The sequence below is a fragment of the Macrobrachium nipponense genome, chromosome 43 (assembly GCF_015104395.2).
Source record: "Macrobrachium nipponense isolate FS-2020 chromosome 43, ASM1510439v2, whole genome shotgun sequence".
Taxonomy (NCBI): Eukaryota; Metazoa; Arthropoda; class Malacostraca; order Decapoda; family Palaemonidae; genus Macrobrachium; species Macrobrachium nipponense.
Window position 1 is genome coordinate 38,709,996 of NC_061104.1, and position 21,577 is coordinate 38,731,572.

General features: G+C 43.2%; 1 long non-coding RNA gene across 1 annotated transcript in view; it reads left to right on the forward strand.

Moving 5' to 3' along the window:
* LOC135213670 (uncharacterized) overlaps positions 1-20,911 on the forward strand; it is a 37,609-nt gene extending 16,698 nt beyond the window's left edge. The window contains exons 2-3 of the long non-coding RNA XR_010314178.1: positions 19,845-19,974; positions 20,795-20,911. This is a non-coding gene — a long non-coding RNA (uncharacterized LOC135213670). The remainder of the gene's footprint in view (positions 1-19,844; positions 19,975-20,794) is intronic.
* Positions 20,912-21,577: the final 666 nt, after the last annotated feature.

The following is a 21,577-nucleotide window of genomic DNA, read 5'->3' on the forward strand; positions in this document are numbered from 1 at the left end:
GCATATCCTATATGTTTTTATTCTACGGATTGCGACTTAGACGAGAAGTATTCTAATTGAACTGCAACACCAACTCAGCTTCTGTATTTAGCGAATTTTGTTTCGTTTAAATATGCCTGCTTGAGAGTTTCCTTTTGCTCGATAATTTCATACCTATCCCTTCGTAAAAGGAGTAGCTGGCAACTCAGGCAGATAGTGCGAGACGATGAACAAGGCTGCTGTTAACTGTGATCTACGCAGTACCGGCTAGCTCGGTGTCATGCGCGGTTGGTTACGTCTCTCTCCCTTGCGGGAATGGCTGAATAAACCGTCTCTCTGCCCTACAATCATGGATTTAGCCTCGGGTTGAGGAAATTTCTAGTAATCTTGAATGAACATGCCTTCCGTTTACTTAGAAATTTCAACAAGATAGTATCTCTTATACTTGTTCGGTGCGGGTTTGCCGCACGGTAACAGAATTCTGTACGAATCTACCGCGGCATAGCACTATAATAATGCTCTCCTGCTTATGCAAAGCGCAGCCTTATTTAGGAAAGGAAGCAGGCTGAGTGAGGGAATGGATGAGTTTGCTGGGACCATTTCCTCGCTGGAGAAGCTTGTTTTTTCCCCTGAATAAACAAACAGCATTCAGACCTCTACATTTTTTCCTCACGAAGAAATTGGAATAACATCAAAGATCTTGTAATAATTCTAATTTTCTCTCACGGCTTGAGGATCACCTCGGGTGATAGCGAGAGGGTGCCAGACATCCGAACAGAGGAACAGATGTTCTGGCACATTGTCTGAAAGAATTGGAAGCCAAATTGGTCGGCTCTCCAGTTCCTCGAAGGGTGAGTTTGGATCGAGTGGCCCAAATCATCTCGGATAATTTCTCAGCTCTCTCATAGCTCAAGAAGAGAGAATTGGTTATGGGCTTGGGCACGGAACGTAACGATCCTCAAGAGGTTTCGTTAAGTTTTTCGTAATATTGAAGACGAAGGAGCTTCCTCTTAAGTTGTTCCCTTATTCATGATCCTAGAGTATTTAGCTTTAGTCGCCACATGTTGGCCTCTAAGAGGTTGGGATTCACAGAGGTCAGGTAATTCGAGATTGTCCAAAGACCCTTCCGAGAGAATCGGTGTAATCTCACATCGTCACTTAGTGAAGTATCTAATATCTCTCCTCTCTGAGTCTGAAGGCGTTTAGACTATCGAGAAGCGATAAGATCTTCAAGATTAATGGCAGTCTCTTGGCCAAGGCAAAGCATTGCTGCCTATTTCAGTGTTCAATCGGAGGGGGCCGTTTCTGGAGATAGTGAAGGGAAATGACTGTTCCTCCACCTCGACCTCTGTGAATTTCTTTATGGTTCTATCTTTCCGTATGAAGTATGAGATAAGATAGAAGTCCTAACTATTGTAGAATATGCAAATATGTTGACGGCCTCTAGGCTCAGAGATTCGGTTCTGTCAAACAACTAAGCTTCACGATCTTTGAGGTCTGGGGAGATCTTGAAATTCTCTGGATCGCAGGTTCCGGCATGGAACTTAGACGTAGTTTTCGAACCTATCCTTTCTGCGAACTTAATACACGTGACCAGAAAGGCTAACATTCTAACCGCTCTAGCCACGGCAAAGAGGGTTAGTGAGGTTTTAGCCATCATCAGAGGTTTTAGCTTTAAAGGACATAATGCGGTCTGTCCTCTAAGCCTTCCGTTCTTGATAAGAACGAAACCTGTCTAACCCTTGACCCGAAGGGTCTAGGACAACTGGCCACGGCCGACTGGCCGTGGTCCAGCTGGCCGGGCTGGCTGACTGGCCGCAGCTCAACTGGCCGCTGGGGACGACTGCCGCAGCCGACTGCCGCAGCGGTAAGAGAGAGAGAGAGAGATTTTTTTATCTTTTGAAGGAAACTAGTGTTTATTTATTTATCTATTTTTTTTTAAATACCCTTTTGATTTTTGTGATTGTTGTTATTGGTTATAAACTCTTTCGAATAAAACTGGTTTTTATTGTTATTAATGGTTGTAAACTATTTTCATTTTTTAAATGAGAGCTTGATACTTTGCCAATTGGACTGTTTCCTGTTTTAAATACATTGTTGAACTTTGTAATTATTGTTAATGGTTATAAACTATTTATTTCATGTATGCATATCATTTTTGAAAAGAGGTTTTCTCTAAGAAAAGAATAATACTTAAAATGTAAATTTTATTACACAGCTGAATTACATAGAAGTTACATAAAATCTGAATTACTGGTAAGGAATAAAAAATTTAAGAAAATAAAAGATAATTAAAGATAAAAAAAGTTAAATTTCACTAAAAAGCTGAATTATTGAATAAAAAATCAAGAAAATAAAAGATAATTAAAGATAAAAAAAAGTTAAATTTCATTAAAAAGTGGAATTATTGGAATATAAAAACTGCTTAAAATAACAGCTACATAACTATATATCTTAAGAGAAGTTATGAGCAATTCCTCTCAGATACTCTTCGTCTTTTAGATTTGACTGTATCTAAATATTTTCTGTGTGAGAGAGAGAGAGACAGAGACAGACAGATAGACAGAAATAATTTTTTTTTCTCTCATCTCTTCGTCTATGGCCAGTTGGGCTGCGGCTAGTCGGCCCCTGCGGCCAGTTGGGCTGCGGCCAGTTTGGGGCTGCGGCCAGTCGGCCATGGCCAGTCGGTCGCGACCAGTTGTCCCATTCCCTGACCCGAAGGCTTGGAGACCAGGGTATGGCACAAATTATTGGGCAAGGCATTAGAGAGTCCTGTGCCCTGTCGGGTCTCTCAAGTTTTATCTTGATAAAACTATAGAAAGTCGAGATCAACGGACAATCTGCGGTGTTCCGTAAAAGACCAGACTGGTTCATGTCCAAGAACACCCTGGCATTATAGTCAAGGAGTTCTTTTAAGAAGTCCTCATTCATTATGTTTGCATAAAGATTTGAGATTTTTTCTTAATATGAATGCTCAAGAGGTGAGGGCGCGGCCTCCGAAGCATTTCAACAGGGCATGACACTCAGTAACATCCTGAGTGCCACGCTTTAGCGAAGCAACTCTGTGTTCGCTTCACACTCCCGACGGGATGTGAGACGACATTTGAGATCTGTATGTCGCTAGGACCATACATATCCGTAGATATATTATTGGGGGCAGCAAGCAACACGAATCCTATCCTATAGAAAAGGGATAGGTGTGCTTTTAACTTTGAAGGGTTGGTCGCTTGAGGCGCGTTCCTTTTCTTTAGCCTAGAAGTTATGGAACTAACTTTGATAGGTTAGGTCAGGTGGTGGTTTTTTAGCTTCGTTGCCCTCAGAAATATGGTCATATGGTCTAGTCACATTGTGGTCACGCCCGCCCCCCGTTGACAGATCATATAGAGCGCACCAGCATTACAGGTCTCCCTATTTACCTCGCTGGCAACTCTAGTAACGCAGAAATGCAGACCTTTAAGTATGACAGTAATCACGAAGTCGGCTATGCTAACAGGTGAGGAACCAAGATGTATATCATCTACTTAATTTAGTTTCCCAAAAATCCTATTCTGTCCTCTTCCCACCATCTGAAGGTGGGATTCAGCTATATATATATCTGTCAGGTAAGTTTCATGAACAAAATGTTATTGTTATAATACAATTAAGTTTGTTCATACTTACCAGGCAGATATATATAATTAAAGTGCCCACCCACCTCCCCTCAGGAGACAGTGGCACTGATAAAATATGAATAGAAAATGGGAATAGTTCCTGATATCCGCCTCCCAGCGGCGGGAATGGGTACTACCACCTGGCCGCCCACTGCGTGTGCCGCGAATTTTGAAATTCTGTCGGACTTCGGAAAATACAGCTATATATATACTGCCAGGTAAGTATGAACAAACTTAATTGTATTATAACAATAACATTTTAACCGACCGGCGACAGAGAAAAATCTGAATAGAAAATGGGAATGGTTCCTGATATCCGCCTCCCAGCGGGGGGAATGGGTACTAACCACCTGGCCGCCCACTGCGTGTGCCGGGAGTTTTGTTTTGAAATTCTGTCGGACGTCAGAGAATACAGCTATATATATATCTGACAGGTAAGTTTCATGAACAAATTTTTTGTTCTCATTACTGTTTCTGCACTGATTTCCCTTCATATTTAATCATATTAACCAGGTCAAGAGGATACTGATGATGTAAAAGACTATAAAACATTATTAGGTTACATAGTAATATTATATATTCTGCAAATAACTGATGAATGGCCACCAAAATACAAGTTTTTAATGAAATGCATGGCCAGACTCAGACATCTGGTGATGACTCATGCTCGGTCGGGTGTCTTAGGCCTTCTCATCAATTCAAGATGGCGGTAGTAAAACACCGCTGTGCTTTCATTTTCACGGAAAAATTGGCCACTTCTTCATTTGATATTTAATTGGTGAAACAACAATTCAATTCAATATTTAAGCATGCTATTCAAAAGATTGAAGTTTTGTCAATAAAATGAGATAAATGAAACCGCCATACAAAGTCGAATAAGCAAGTGAAGTCTTCTTAAAATATGTGTACAAGGCAGTTTTTTTAATCCAATATAGCGTGGTATGGTTGTGAGTGCCAGTCAGTTTTACAGTCAATGTTACTCAAGATTGTAGTTGTAATCAGCACAATAAAACAACAATTTGTTGCCTATATTAGTGAAAGTATGAGATGTCTTATTCCTGGGGCCATGGTTTGAACTGAAATGCATTTTTACCTAGTAATCAGTGATTTTATCCTAACTGTCATCACAACTGAAACTCCACAGTGCTTATTTGATTGTAATTATATATATTTCATTCTTGATTCACTCCAAATTTCACTTAAGATAGGAATAATTTTTCAGGCTTGTATGTCTGGCAGCCAGAATCCACGAGTTGAGCAGACAACGGTTTAGTGAATTGTTTATGACAAAAAATATGTACTTTTGTGCTAGCACTTTTCATTTATTTAAGTCTATATTACTATTTTGACATTTTTTTATTTTTGATAATTGTATAGCTGAAATAATTTGTTTTTGATTTTTGATAATTGTATGGCTGAAACAAATGTAACCTTTAATGCGTGCTAGGAGTTGCAAGACATCGTTACCAATTTAGTGGAACTTGAATCATACACCGATGCCTTTACAAACTGCTTCCATGAATTCTAGATGTAATAGTAATGCAATTATGTTAAAATTGCTATAATATTTGTATATATATTAAGAACAGATTTGCTAAATTCACTTATTTCCATGGTTTTGTGTAAGTCTTATCCCAAGTTTGAAGGGTAAACATAAACGAATTGGCAATTATATTTTCGTATAGTGAGAGTTTGAATTCGCCTAAGATTAATTGATTGACTTTCAGCTAGCTACAGGGAAGGCAGGCAAGCGATGAGAATCAACAAAGGTAGGTCAAGCTGTCAGATAGGAGTTCTCTCCTTTTAGTTAAATGGGGTCATTTTGACACCCATGACATTATACATTTCCTAATTAGTAAGATGTTCAATTATTCTTTGTTCACACCAAATTGTAAATGAATAACGGAAGACTTCGCCTGTTCCCCGCCTGACGAGCTCTGCTTCCAAAGTAAATAGAAACTTCCTCCCTGATCCAACCCACAAGAAGCAGTTCTTCAGGCAGTACAACCCCTGTTTTCATTACTGAAAGACTCTCTGCCTTCATTACAAGCTCCGACTTTCTCGCCAAGCAACAATGAAATGGCGGAATAACTTTTTCAGTCCTCTGTAAAACAACAGGGATTAGAGCCGTCTCCACTGGTTGTTGTCACCGACGGGACTTTTTCTATGATCAGAATCATGAGAGTTTATGTCTCTCGATTCAACTGTGAAGATGTACGTCCACATTCGATACGTCCAGTGGCTGGATACATTTCAACACTCCCAAGAATATGTCGGATCGGAAGATAGATGAGGTCTCATCGCGACCATATTTATATCTTTCTTCCTTCGGGTCTGCCCTTGGACTGGTAATGGATGCTCACAGGTTGTGTTGGCTTACCTGACTCCTTCAAGAGGACAAGTTGCATCTCGCCTATGGTATGCGGTTCTAGAGGTAAGAAGGATGCGAGAGTGACTGGCCTCTCCACCTTCCCCTCCTCGTCCTTCTACTCCTCTTCCTTTAGGTTGAGGATAGGACTTGAACTTACATTGGCTGGTCGGGCAATTGATGCGGTAAGCTTGCACATGGAGCTTCCTTTCTATTTTTCTTTTTAGAATTATAAAAGCAATCCCACTCCTTCCTTCAGCAAGGGGAGGAAGGAGGCCGGCAATAATGCCAAACCCTTCCCAGAACTTTGCATTATTGCCTCAAACTCTAAATATTCTTCCCAGCCCTTTTTCAGATGAGTTACGATTCCTCACTCATTTTGAAAAGGCCCAGAAGTCTGACTCTTGATCATGCAACTCCTATACCCTGATCAAATTGTCAGAGGCAGGGCACTCCTCCTCGTTCTTACGACCAAGAGGATAGCCCAGGTGTGTAATACTCCAGTCAGTTTAGAGGCTCACTCACATTCCTCCCACCAATCATTGAGTCTCCTTATGTAAAGGTCCAAGGATTTGCATATTGTGTAGGAACAAATCACAATTTTTGAAAGTAAATTGTATTTTTCTTGCTGCCCGGATATACACACTCCACTTTGCCTTTCGGCCCAGGTTTCAGATTTAGGGGTGGTATGAGTGGGCATTAATGTAAGGACTTCAGGTTTGTATAGTTAGGAAAAATAGTTTACTTTCAAAAATTGTGATTTGTTCCTACACAATATGCAAACCCTCGATCCTTTACATAAGGAAGACTCACTGATTGGTGGGTTAGGAATGTGAATGAGTCCTCTAGAACTGACTGGAGTATTACACACCTGGGCTATTCCTCTTGGTTGTAGGAACAAGGAGTGCCCTGCCTCTGACAACTTGATCGGCGTATATAGGAGTTGCATGATCAAGAGTCAGACTTCTGGGCCCTTTCAAAATGAGTGAGGAATCGTAACTCATCTGGAAAAGGGCTGGGAAAGAAAATTTAGAGTCGGAGGAATAATGCAACGTTCTAGGAAGAGTTTGCATTACTGCAGGCCTCCTTCCTCCCCTTGCAGGATTGCTTCTATGATTCTGATAAGAAAAATAGAAAGGAAGCTCCATGGGCAAGCTTACCGCATCAATCGCCCGACCAGCCAATGTAAGTTCAAGTCCTATCCTCAACCTGAAGGAAGAGGAGTAGAAGGACGAGGAGGAGAAGGTGGAGAGGCCAGTCACTCTCGCATCCTTCTTACCTCTAGATTGTGATGTTAATAAATGGCCTATATACCCTGATCAAGTTGTCAGAGGCAAAGGGCACTCCTCGTTCTTATGCAGGAGGCACAGCCCAGGTGTAGAACTCAGTCAGTTCTAGAGGCTCATTCACACCCTCCCTCCCACCAATCAGTGAGTCTTCCTTATGTAAAGGACCGAGGGTTTGCATATAGTGTAGGGGAACAAATTCACTTATGTTTTTGAAAGTAAATTGTATTTTTCCTAACTATAACAAAACCTGTGGTCCTTTACATTAATTCCCACCTTATTGCCACCCTTCAATCTGAAACCTGGGCCGAAAGGCAAAGTGGAGTGTGTATATCTGGGCAGGCAGGCCTATCCACCTATACTACCATCTGGTAGGTGGATAGGCCTGCTTGCCTGGATATACACACTCCACTTTGCCTTTCGTCCCAGGTTTCAGAATGAGGGGTGGCATAAGGTGGGCATTAATGTAAAGGACCTCAGGTTTGTATTTAGGAAAAATACAATTTACTTTCAAAATTTGTGATTTGTTCCTACATGACATGCAAACCCTCGGTCCTTTACATAAGGATGACTCACTGATTGGTGGGAGGGATGTGAATGAGCCTCTAGAACTGACTTGAGTTCTACACACCTGGGCTGTTCCTCTTGGTCGTGAGGAAGAGGAGGAGTGCCCTGCCTCTGACAACTTGATCGGGGTGTAGGAGTTGCATGATCAAGAGTCAGACTTCTGGGCCCTTTCAAAATGAGTGAGGAGTTGTAATTCATCCGAAAAAGGGCTGGGAAGAATATTTAGAGTTTGAGGCAATAATGCAAAGTTCTGGGAAAGGTTTGCATTATTGCCAGTCTCCTTCCTCCCCTTGCTGGAGGAAGGAACGGGATTGTTTCTATGATTCTGATAAGAAAAATAGAAAGGAAGCTCCATGTGCAAGCTTACCGCATCAATTGCCCGACCAGCCAATGTAAGTTTGAGTCCTATCCTCAATCTGAAGGAAGAGGAGTAGAAGGACAAGGAGGGGAAGGCGGAGAGGCCAGTCACTCGCACATCCTTCTTACCTCTAGATTGTGATGTTTATGCCTGCTTTGAAAGTTGGTCAGCAGGGTTCTGATCACCCAGAATCTTCGGATCATCCTGGTGGCTCCCACTCTGGCCATTTGGTATCCTGATCTATTGGCTCTTCTCTCCGAGGCCCCACGAGAGATTCCCCTGTGGCACAATCTTCTATGTCAGCCACGCATAGAGCAGTACCACTCAGCATTACAGTCCGTGTGTCTTCACAGCTGGAGGTTATCCACCATCTCCTGCAAGCGAGAGGCTTTTCTCACAGAGCAGCAACAGAGATGGCAGGATACCTTAGACACTCCTCTGCAGCAGTGTACCAGGCAGAGTGGGTCGTCTTCTGTGGTTGGTGTCGTAGATGGGGTCTCTCCACTTAGACCCACTCTTTAGCAGATTGCAGATTTCCCATTCTTTCTTTGCCTAGAGAAGCTCCTATCTGTATCCACAGTTAAGGGCTATAGGTCTGCCTTGGGCCTAGTCCTGAAACTGCGAGGAGTGGATATATCCACTTCCATGGAGATTTGTCTCCTTATGAGGAGTTTCGAGAGATCTTGCCCTCTCAGGGAACTCACGCCTCCTGAGTGGGACGTGACTCTCGTCTTAAAGAGTCTGACTCGTAAGCCTTACGAGTCTCTGCGAGAGTCTTCAGACAGGGATCTGACCCTCAAGACCGTCTTTTTGCTGGCCCTGGCATCGGGGAAGAGATTAGGTGAGCCTCATGGTCTCTCTTTTAATGTTAAACACTCGAGGGGATGGCGATTAGTTGCGCTCAATTTTATCCTGGATTTCATAGCGAAGACTCAGAATTCATGAGTCCCTGACACTATATTCGAGTCCTTTACGATCCCCTCCTGAGAGGACTTCTGTGGTAATAATCCAGACAAGATGCTACTTTGTCCTGTTAAAAGTACTATGGCGCTATCTGAAAAGAACTTGTCATCTCTGGCCTGAATGTCGACGCCTCTTCGTTAGCACCCGGGTGACCAAGAAAGAAGTGTCCAAGAATGCTATTTCTTTTTGGCTTCATGAGGTGATCAAGAAAGAGTAATCCTCCACAGGCATTGAAGGCAGGGGTTGGGGCCAACCAGACAACCTTCACTTCTTTCTATTTGGGATATAGCCCATGGGTCCTTGGACACTTTTTTTCCTTGGGACCCATGGTAGCTGCTCAACAAGTTGTGTAGCTCACCCCACTCCTCTAACTGGACAAGGTTGCATCTCGCCTTTGTGTAACCATGCGAATCTAGGTGTGAATGAGGGAGTGACTGGCTTCTCTTCCTCCTTTTCATTCTTCTCTCTTCCTGCTCTAGATAGCCTATGCAGCCTAAACTGTTGTTAGCTAATTATTAGGAGGGTAGTTTAATAGGACAGTAGTATAAAAAAATACTTTTTCTTAACCTAGGGTATTTTATCTCCTTTTTTAATTTTTTTTCTTTCCCCATTGGGATAAGACAATGTAGGCTTATGCTAGGTTAGTTTTTAATTAGTTTATTTTACTGTATAGGTGGATAAAACCCATTTTTGCTATTCAGAAGATGATACAGCTGAATAGGGTAATTTAGTTAAGGAGTGGACCATTACAGTGGACATTGTGTAAGTATTTTGTATTAAGTTTTGGTAATTAAAACTGCATCAAACTGGGTTACATGTACAATTATTTCAAAATCAGAGTTATTAATTAGAGTTGATTCTGGCCGGAATCTCAAATTTTAGCAAGTTCTGGTTCCAGCTGGAACTATCAGGAAATAACCGACTGGAACCGGAACTTTTATTTTACATTTTGGCAGTTATCATAAGGCTTACATTTCTCAGCTCTTAACTAGTATTTGCATTTATTTCTAATCTTGCTATTTTTCAACTTTTCATGTACATAATTTCATTAGAAAAACATGAAGTGGTTAGTAGTATACAGTAGTTTATCTTTCAAGTACTATGTACTTCTATTGGAAAACTTAAAGGATAAACTTTGTCGTTAACCAAAATTATAATGGCTAAGAAAGGGATTTTGACGTAAGGAAAATCTATTTCTGGGCGATTGGTTCGTGTCGCTGCGCGAATATCCTTTAATCCATTATTTCTAAGGTAAATGTACTAACACATACCAGAGAATAAATAAAATAAAGAAAAGGTTCAGTACTACTGACTCGCTCACCCTCCAAGAGGGTGTCGGTATGAACACTATGGCGAGTGAGACCACTACCACGAACCACTTGCCAATAGAAATCCCTCTACAAAACAAAACCCCACTAGAGGGGAGCCGACCCACAGAGTGGGCAGCAACTACTACTACTCCATCCCATGCTGCCGACTGCTGCGCCTCTGGTGGCCATCCTGAGTTAGCAGACAATCTTGAGCGTTGGGATGGGCTAAAGGGTGGGATTTCGCTGGCGACACGAACCAATCGCCAGAAAATAGATTTTTTCCTTACGTCAAAATCCCTTTTCTGGGCTCAGTTCGTGTCGCTGCGCGAAATCGTACCAGAGAAATAGCAACAAGATTGTAAAGAACAAATAAAACAGACAAAAAAAGGTCTCAATAAAAGATAAATAAAATGAAGAAATATAATTGCTAATAAATATACATATACACAATGACACGAATAGAAATATTACTTAAAAATTAACTTAAAGTTAATAATATTTCTTAAAATTAACTTAAATTTAACATTTTATATACAGGGCTTACATGGAATATAGTTTGAGCTTAACATCTGTGTATAGTTAATATGTACAAAGTAATTAAAGCAATTATAATAATAAATTGAATAGAACAAACTTCGACAATAATATAATAAAGAAATGTATATGACTTAGTATACAAACCCGTAACCATTGTAAATGAGATGTGTCACCCTAGCATAAAAATAGGGGACCACATCAAAGAGATCTTATATACAATCAATTGTGAGTGACCCTAGCAAAAAATAAGGGGCACCCACTGTACCATCATAAGAGCAGCTAAGACTCAAGGTAAACGTAGATGAACATGGCAGGTATAGACAAACTGTTGGGTGAGATAGGTAGAAAGGAGAACTGGATCTTCTACTAAAGATTAAGCAGAGTCGGGGGAAACTATGTTACCCGCCGCAACTGCTGAAAAATTCAGAGCTTCCAAGGACTTAAGTAATGACGCTTAAATACTGTCGGCGATTTCCATCCGGTATACTTTTTTAAATCATCGAAATTCATGTGTTTGGAAATAGTTAATTGAGGTGGCAACTGCCTGACATCATGTACTTTAGGGAAGGAATCAGGGTTGGCTTGCTTAATAAAGTACAGGATTTGTTGCCTAATACCTTTAGTAGATAAAGTACCACCTTTTTTCTCTCATAAAGAGGGGACCCGAAGAGGATGAGGATGTCCTGGACAGAAAGGCTCGTAAGGTCGATACTGGACAAAGAGAGACATCTTGTGGAAGGGGTACAACCTTCCATGGTTCCCACCTCATCAAAGGATCCTCATTCTTTGCTATAAAAGTACGTTCCGGAGAAAGTAGAACTTCCCCTGTGGAAGAAATTCTATATGATTGGGATCTCTGGATAACGCCGACAGTTCGAAATTCTAGCTCCTGAAGCCAAGCTTACAAAATAGAGTCTTTCTCAAGAGCATTATAAATGAACATGATGTATTATCTGTTTTCTGAAGCCAGCTTAAGAACATCATTTAAGAACCACGACACTGACGTAGGCCTCACTGAAGGTCTAAGTCTAGCACAAGCCTTGGGAATAGACGAGAAGTAAGAGTGTCAAGTCTATGCTGAAACCCGAGTTGAAAAATCTTTTTCAAGGCCGACTTGTTTGTCGTAATAGTTGCTAGCTGCTTAAGCCTTTTTCAAATAAAGATCTGAAAAAGGATATAGCTGAATTGGATTGTCATGATTCTAATATCTGATTCTCTCAGGAAGGATGCCAACTTTTTGACTGCAGCATCATACTGTCTCAAAGTTGAATCTCTCTTATCAGATTCCAAGAAAAGAATATTTCGAGGATCAATATTCGCGTCTCTTTTAGCCGCGAACTTCATGAAGTCCATAAAGTTAGGGTTTTGAGAATTCCTGAGGAAGCGAACACAGTCCTTCGTTTGTACTAACTGGGAGAGCCTGGGATTGGGAATTCGAAGAGGGCAAAGACCCAGTTCCAGAATGAGAGGGTACCAATTGCTCTTCGGCCAGTCTGGGGCTACTAGAGCTACTTGACCCTTGAACGTCCTGAGTTTGTTCAGTACCTTCAGGAGAAGATTCACTGGAGGAAAGACATAAATCTTCTCCCAGTTGTTCCAGTCTATGGACAGGGCGTCCGTGGCATAGGCCAGGAGGGTCCAGGTTGGGGGCCACATAACATGGGAGTTTGTGGTTCGCTTGGGATGCGAATAAATCCACTTGTAGACCTGGAACCCTCCGGAGAATCCATTGGAACGAACTGTTGTCCAGTGACCATTCCGACTCCAGAGGAACTGATCGGGATAGAGCATCTGCTATGACGTTTCTCACTCCAGCTATATGGGTGGAGGAGAGGTGCCAACTGAACTTGTCCGCCAGGGAGAAGATGGCTACCATGACATGATTCAGATGTCGTGAACTTGGAGCCTCCCCTGTTTACACAATGGACTACCACCACTGCGCTGGTCTAAACTAGCTTTATGTGGGAGTTCTTTGGCGGACGTAACCTTTTTAGAGTCAAGAACACTGCCATTGCTTCCAGTACATTTATGTGAAGCTGACGGAACTGGGGTGACCAGGTTCCTTGAACATTCTTGAACTGAGAATATCCTCCCCAGCCGCTTAATGAAGCGTCCGTGTGGATGGTAATCCGGAGGAGGAAACTGAAGGGGTACTGATATTGACAGGTTCTTGACTTTTGCCAAGGGCGTAGACGATTCCGCAGAATCTGTGGGACTGAAGACAATTTGTCCCTGCACCTGACATTTGCTCGTGAGCTCCAGATTCTGGTTAGGTCTTTCAGTTTGGCTTTCATCAAGATGTTTGTCACTGATGCAAATTGGAGTGAACCCAGATCCTTTCCTGGGTTCTCCTTGAAGCAAAGTTTGTGTCCTAGAAATTGCTTTACTGACTTTCGCTATTTCTTTTCTCTTGGCTGATGGAATCGACAGAGTATGGGAGGATAGATTCCATTGAATGCCCAGCCACTGAAAGTTTGACTCCGGAGTGAGTCTCGATTTTGTCCTGTTTATCTTGAACATAGATATTCCAGGAACTGGATTACTTTCAGTGTTGCTTTGTGACATTCCTCGACTGTTGGAGCCCAAATTAACCAATCGTCGAGATACGCTACTACCATGATCCCTTGCGACCTTAGTTGTTGGACGACCACTTCCGCCAACTTCGTGAACACCCTGGGTGCCACGTTCAGACCGAAGGGAACTACCTTGAAGGAGAATGCCTGATCTCCTATCTTGAAGCCCATATAAGGGCGAAAGTGTCTTGCAATAGGGATATGATAGTATGCGTCTGTAAGATCGATAGAGGTGGTGACGGCCCCACGGGGAAGTAAGGTCCGCACCTGCGAGATGGTGAGCATCTTGAACTTGTCGCAGCGAATGGCCAAGTTTAAACGGGACAACAAAGTCTTAAGATTACCCTTCTTTTTTGTGAGCCTTTCTTTGGAACGCTGAACAAGTGCCCTTGAAACTTTAATCTGTTGACTCTCGCTATTGCTCCTTTCTGAAGGAGGTCCTCCGCATACTCCGTCAATTCTTTGGATGGAAGTTGAAGGAAAGGTCTGGGTGGGGGGGGGCGGATTCGCACAACCCAACTCCAACCCAGGCCTTTCGACACAATACTTTGTGCCCATTTGCTGAATCTCCACCGATGGCGGAAGAGAAACAGCCTCCCTCCTACCTGGAAGTTCTCATTGTTGCTGGTAACCTCCGCGGCCTCCCCGGAAGTGTTTTCCTCTATTAAGGGACCTTCCTGATCCTCTCTGACGAAAGGATCGCTTACCTCTGCCTCCCCTACCCGAGCGGTCATACTGCTGAAAGGCCTGGCCTTCGAACACCTGGTTGAAGGCTGGGGAGACAGCGTAAGAGGTGGAAGGTTGAGGCTGGGGGGAAATCACATAGATAGGCTGTGATTGGGCCTTGGAGGTAGAGGGTTGGGCCGCCTGCACCAACGGAACAGCCGAAACAGGCTGGGCAAAGCGTTGTTGTTTCTTTTGGTAAGGCTGGAAACGTCTGGGTTTCCTCTGAGCCTTACCCCTCACTGCTTGGTCTTGGCGTCTCTTTGCAGTGAGACCCCAACGATCCTTAAGGCTTTGGTTAAGCCTTGTAGCTTCCGTCCGCCTGGACCTCCTTTACCATTGCATCGGGGAAGAGGTCTGCTCCCCAGATGCTTGATGAAAGCAACTTATTCGGTTGCATGCCGAATAGTTGCTTCTTGGAGGACATGCTTCCGACAATTCGTTCTGGCTGTGGCGAACTCAAACATGTCAGACTGTACCGTTTGAGTCAGTGACTTGGTGATAAGCTTAAAGAGTGGCTCGGAACCGTAAGCAATGTAGCCACTTCTGTCATGGCCATGGTGTTAATGACCTGCTAGCCTAGACTTGTCCTCAAACTCCGCCTGAATGAGGCTGTCCGGAAGTCTAGGCAGCTTCTCACCAAACTGATCCATAGCACAGTCTGGTTTGAGTTTGCCCGCCGAAAAAGTGTTGGGCAGGTCTTCCCACAATTCTCCGGTTGAGGGAAGTAAAGGAGATGTGGGGTCCGCTTCCTTTAGCTGTGGTAACGACTCCCCCTTTTGGGCCGCTGGGTATAGTGACCGTAGCGATTTTTGGTAAGGAAGGGGAAGCGGAGTTCCGTCTTCCATTGTGAAAATGGTGAAGGGACTCTTAAAGGGTTGAATCTTCGTGTTTGAACAATCCATGTCCTCTAAGCCACCTGAGCCATTCTCTTTGAGACCTGGTCACCGTGGATGAATAGACGACTGTCTCCTTTAGGGACGCCTTGTCATCTCGCGTCATGGCTGCGTCAGTGAGTCTGGCGTAGCCAATGAACGGCGGCTGTAGACCCTCCGGGTAGAACTCGAAGTCCTCATCCTTCGAGCTCCACACTCCGGAATAGAAATAAGCCCGTCCTGGAAGGGGGCGTATGACGCCACCCTCCAGGGGTTGTTCATAGAGAACGGAGGCAGAGAGTCATGAGGTGGAAGCTGAGCTATACCTGTGCCGAAAGGTGGGGGAGTAGCTAGAGGAGCCTGGCTAAGTTCGGCGATGATGTTATCCTGGGAGGTGATCCTGTCGGACAACCGGGAGAACATCTGCTCCATACTGTTTTGAGAGAACCGACCAAATCCCCCATGTGTTGTAACAGACCAGCATTGGGATCCAAAGCCGGAGCTGCTGCGGAGGTGGTTGGGTAACTCTGAACAGGTACCAAGGGGAGGAGGAGAAACGGCTGACTCCGCCGGAGTATGTGATCTCTCCTTGGAAGACCTACTCCTTGAGGATTTGGAGCCGGACCCAGAAGCTCTAGACCTCTCTGCTCCGGGGTTCGTAGCCGGAGACTTGCGAGATGTTGACGCCGACGACGTCTTTTTGGACGACGACGACGTCTTACTTAGGGTTTTCACAACCGTCTGTCCTTTGACCTTAGGTCTTACGGAAGCATCAGGAGAAGTATAAAGGAGCTCAGCTCCTGTAAAGCCTTGGAAGGAAGCTGGAGAGTTAGCAGGAGTAGAAGACCCAGTGGCGCCCAAGGGAAGCCCTTGGGCGTCCAACGTACCTACCTCGACCAACAGGTCGTCAACACCTACCATTGGTTCAATATTCAGATCCAGTATCGCGACTTCCGACGAGATGTCCTGGCCTGGTTCACTCAACGAAGCGGCGAGCTGTTGTTGAATCGCCGCCATAGTCGGGCTGCCTCTGCCGGTCGACGTAACCCGTTGACGTTGCCGCCGCGGGAAGATCAGGACAGCCAACCTCTTCTCAAGAATGTAGGGCTGTCCCTTGGCGGCGTTCTTGCCAAAACCGCCGACCCAAGCCCTCAGGGTTGCCATGGGCGGTGTCTCTAACAGCGGGAGCCTGGAAGAGAGGGTATTTGTTAGTTTTAAGTTTAAACTTAAGATTAAAACTTAAGTAGTAGGTTTAGACTAAAAACATAGGGGATGCGAGATCCCATATAAAACAAGCTTAAGTTTAAAATAAGAGATTAAAATTAAACTTAAGAGCTATAACCTTGTAGGGATTAGCGAACGGAGTTGGGAATACGTTACCCCCGTCTACGAGCTGGCTCACCAGATCCGTAGCAAATAGTGCAGGTCTCGTGAAACCAGACTTGAAGATTCCCGTGCGGAGTCGCGCATGGAGCATGGGATCTGCAGACTTCATGCCCACAGGGGTCCTGGAGCATGGCATTGCATCCTGGATGCTCACAGTTGGTGGTCTGTAAGTGAAAAGATACATGAGCATCCTAAAAGATATCACTTACAGGCTAGAGGCTAAAAGAACTCCGCTGCATGCCGGAGCGCGAAAAAATTTTGGGCATAACCCCTCCCTTACCGCCTGAATAGGCTAGGACCCCGGAGAGATCCGGTGTGTAGGTAACGGAGGGATTTGGCTTAAGGTAGCTTAATTAAACTTACTATAGTTTAAATAAATACTAAATACTTAAACCTAAAGCCATAGAACGTACCGGAATAAATCCGGTGCGCGGCGGTGTTCGTGTCGCGATATCAGCGCGACGGGGTGGTTAGGAAAGACCAACTGTACGCCTGCAGTCCGCCCGCCAGGGTGAACTAGCACCTTTCCACGTGGATGCCTGGAGCTTCCGGTAAACGTAAAGAAAGAGCACCAGTAAGCTGGGAAAGGGCGAGAGGGCGAAACAGACTCGAGCTAGCAACGGAGCGACAGAGTAACGACGGAGGGGGGGAAGGAAGGCCAGTCCCCCCCCCTTAGTCCATCCGAGCGCGCCGTGAAGCCAGAGAGAGGTCGGGTCCAGTCTGGGGTCTGTCCAAGCCACCCCCCCTACTCCCTCCGCCTAGGGAGAGAGGGAGGCAGGCACGGGTATGTGGAGCGAGCGAGGACAGACCAACCCTCCCCCCCGGCCCTATGGAAGAGCGGGAGGAGGGAAAGGTGACTGGACAGGCGCCTGGCTGCTCCGTGATCACGTAGTGACCACGGAGCGGTAACATGCAATACAATGACACAATATAGCCTAGGATAAAGCAACCAACTAATCAGAGAGATGCTATAGAGAAGCAACCGAACTGAAGAGCGGAAGCAATAGTGGTGGATACCAATAATACATAACCTAGGCTACGTGAAATGCCAGACGCCGTAGGCTAACCTAAAATATAAATAACCAAAATCACTTAACGTAAAGAAAGAAAATAAATCAGTAGGAGAAAAAATCCAGGAGTGTACGACTAACCCGAAAGAAAGTCTACCACTCAAAGCTAGCCGGGCCGATACTAAGAGCTGTGGCTAGGGTCTGGATGGAAGATGGCCTACGCAAGGTGAAGAAGACATGCATGCATGACATAAAACCAGTAGGCTGGACCCCTAACATAAAATAGATAACTAACAATAGAGCGTAAGGAAATAAGGGAAGGTTCTGGGTATGGAAGACCAAGAACGAACCCGCCACGAGGCAGAACCATGCTGCCATGCTTCCGACCAAGAGCCCGTATTTATACCTAAAAAACGGCAAATACTGACTCAAGGGCGGAAAAAACTCAATAGCAATAACAACTGATTACTTAACTTAGCTGCTGCGATGGCTGTACGCTCCATGACTGATAAATCCAAGATAGGGGCACAAAAAACACAGAGCAAAAAAGGGCATGTGTGTAGCGGTGCGCTAACTGAAAAGGATGGCCACCAGAGGCGCAGCAGTCGGCAGCATGGGATGGAGTAGTAGTGAGTTGCTGGCCTACTCTTGGTTGGTTCGGCTCCCTCTAGTGGGGGTTTTGTAGTGGGAGATTTCTATTGGCAAGTGGTTCGTGGTAGTGGTCTCACTCGCCATAGTGTTCATACCGACACCCTCTTGGAGGGTGAGCGAGTCAGTAGTACTGACCTTTTCTTTATTTTATTTATTCTCTGGTATGTGTTAGTACATTTACCTTAGAAATAATGGATTAAAGGATATTTCGCGCAGCGACACGAACTGAGCCCAGAAATTGAGATTTATTCTTTAGTTTACCAACCAATGGTAGAGGTACAAAAAAAGAAATTCTTCATCTTCAATTATACGTATACAGAAACTGAAATCTTACCAAATTTATAATTAATGCTATGGCAATTAAGGCTTTTCTTCATATTTTCACTTATTTATAGGTGGGAAAACTGTGTTCCTTTTCCTTCATTAAGGTACCAAAGCATGAGTGATCTAAACTAATTTGCAATTATTTATTTGCTTGGATCCCTGAACTGGAATCGAGGAAGATTATGATGGAGTAAAAGGAGTTGTCCTCCTGTACGAGGTAGTAGGCGCCCCTTCGACCCCTAGCTGGAATCCCTTTCTTTCCTTTTTCTGCACCTGCTTTCATATTCAATTTCTTCCATCTTACTTTCTGCCCTCTCCTAACAATTGATTCATGGTGCAACAGAGAGGTTTTCCTCCTGTTACACCTTTAAAACCTTTTTGCTGTCAGTTTCCATTTCAACACTGAATGACCTCATAGGTCCCAGCACTTTGCCTTCAAGCTAAATTTTATATTCTACTACATATTCTGTTCTTTATATTTGATGAACATTAAATTGAACTGGTTAAAGTTACCAAACCTAATTTTTCTCAGGGCTGGACACCTAGCCTGTAAGACATATTGAAGACATGGATTAGATGGTACCATAGTAGTACAAACCCTGGTGTATTGGTTTGCTATTGGACAGTCAAAGTTTCTCTTTGGTTCCCTATACAATGGTTCTCCCATATATCATTGTACGTCACTCGGGGTCTGAGTGGTTAGATATCAATTTGTTTAGCTTCTCAACGGGCTTCAGTCCCTCTCCAGAAGTTATTTCTTCTGGAAACTGGACTGGTGGGTAGGCCCCCAACAGGTTTAGAATGTCTTGTACCTCCCTCCAAGTATGAGTCTATCCTATTGTTAAGACTGAAGGTTTGTTCACGTATGAACAAATGACAAATTTTCTAAGACAAATTGTATTTTTCATAGCTACAAACCTGAGGTCTTAACATAATACTGCCCACCTCTAGCCGCCCCTCTGATTGTTAAGACATCCTGAGTTGGAAAAGACTTGACGCGGTGGCGTAGGTGAGTGGTTCTTCACCCGATCTATGCATGCGTTGCCAGATATCACAAGATTCCTTGCTTTCATTTGTTTTTTAACTGGATCCAGTTAGGCACTAGAAATTATCCTATTAAGACCTCAGGTTTGTAGCTATGAAAAATACAAATTGTCTTAGAAAATTTGTCATGTTACAAACGAGCTGACATTGTCAGAATTTCAGAGTATATAGCTTGTGCTTATGTAATTTGTTGGAAAGTATTTTTTGTATGGTGACATTTATTTTTATCCTTTTTTACAGGTCAGAATAACTTTACAATGAGGAATATGAAAGACTTGGTAGCTTACACTTTTGCAACATGTCTTTTGATGACTCCATTGGTTACTCCCTCCAGTGGTATGTTTCAAGACATCACAAACAGTGTCTTCAGGTAATCCATTCTTTATTTCAATTTGCTTGTAAATTGTTCTGTCACATCCTCTTTAACCTTAGTCTTTATCCATAACCATGAAAACTGCATATATCCTAATCAAGATTGAGAAGACTCTGCAGTGTGTGGCTTATTCCTGTGTAATGGAACAGCATATGCTTTTCTTTTCCTTCTGTATAACTGTTGTTGAGTCAACATTGTTGATCTTCCCAGAATGCAATTTATGCCAGTTTTTTTTTAACAATGCATTTATTATTTTCATTCATCCAGTTAACAGGGGGTGTCGGGTGTTCCATTCCCAGGCAAACGCCGATAACCAAAATTATCAATAGTAATATAAATAACATTTCCAACATCATAAGCACAATGAACTGCTTAACAGCACCGTTAACCACTCACCAATGCCAATAAACTGCTTACTGATGCCGGTAAACCACTTAGTGTCGCCAATAAACTGCTTACTGACACTGAAAATCGCTTACTGTAACAGAAAATCTGGTAAACAACATCGTTAGTCAAGCATTGTAAAATTAAAACACTGTTAACCAATGCCGCCAATAAGCGAGGACTTGTTTGCTAACCTTTTATAGATGCAGTTTTAAACCTATTTTTCAAAGGAACATCTTCTCAACACATTGCTTCTCATAATCAGTGCGGTTTTTGTGCGTTTTGGTGTTTTTATATAAGTTTGTAGTATTGATATTTTTTTTTAGGAATATACACACCTTGCATTTTTCTTGAAATTTAGCTAATTTTGTTAGAAGATATTGTGGTTTTTCGTCCATTTATTTGTGATTATAACAGCTTTCTTTCCATTCAGGTCTTCTCCAGAAAGTAATCCAGTGCAGTTGAACTATGGTGTTGCAGTCACTGATGTAGACAATGATGGACAGCTGGAAGTGGTGGTAGCTGGGTGAGTTCTGTTTGTGGTTGACTGATAACATTATGGTTTTATATCAATAACTTACCTGGTAATTACTTAACTAAGAGTTTCTACTTGACGGCAACTTAAATTTTGAGATTTGCAGTAGCAATAGCCTTTTGTTTATGTAGGTGGCAGACCCTGCCCACTTTCAGAGTAAAAAAGCAACAACTCGGCCAAAAGCCCAGTTTGTTTTTCTACTAGCAAGTTGTTAACCCTCTTACGCCGACTGGACGTATTTTACGTCGACATTTTTTGTCTCCCGTGTGCCGACTGGACGTATTTTACGTCAACTTACAAAAGTTTTTTTAAAAAAAATTCGCGGAAAAATACTTATAGGCCTACCAGCCTAAAACTTTTGAATCACGCGCCTTGGGGGATGCTGGGAGTTCACGGATCAAAGTTTGGTTTTGTTTACAATCGTTACGCATTTGTTTACAATCGTTACGCAGGCGCGCATGCGCGAATTTCTTTCTTGCCGCACTAAAAAGTATCTGTGACACATCTCTGAAATTATTTTGTCACTTTGACATAATATTTATACCATTGTAAATTAGCCATTACATAAAGTATTTTATATGAAAATGTGCACATTTTTATGTAGAATACAACAATAAAATACTCATGATTGTAGCTTTTGTCAGTTTTGAGATATTTTCATATAAATAACGATAATTGCCA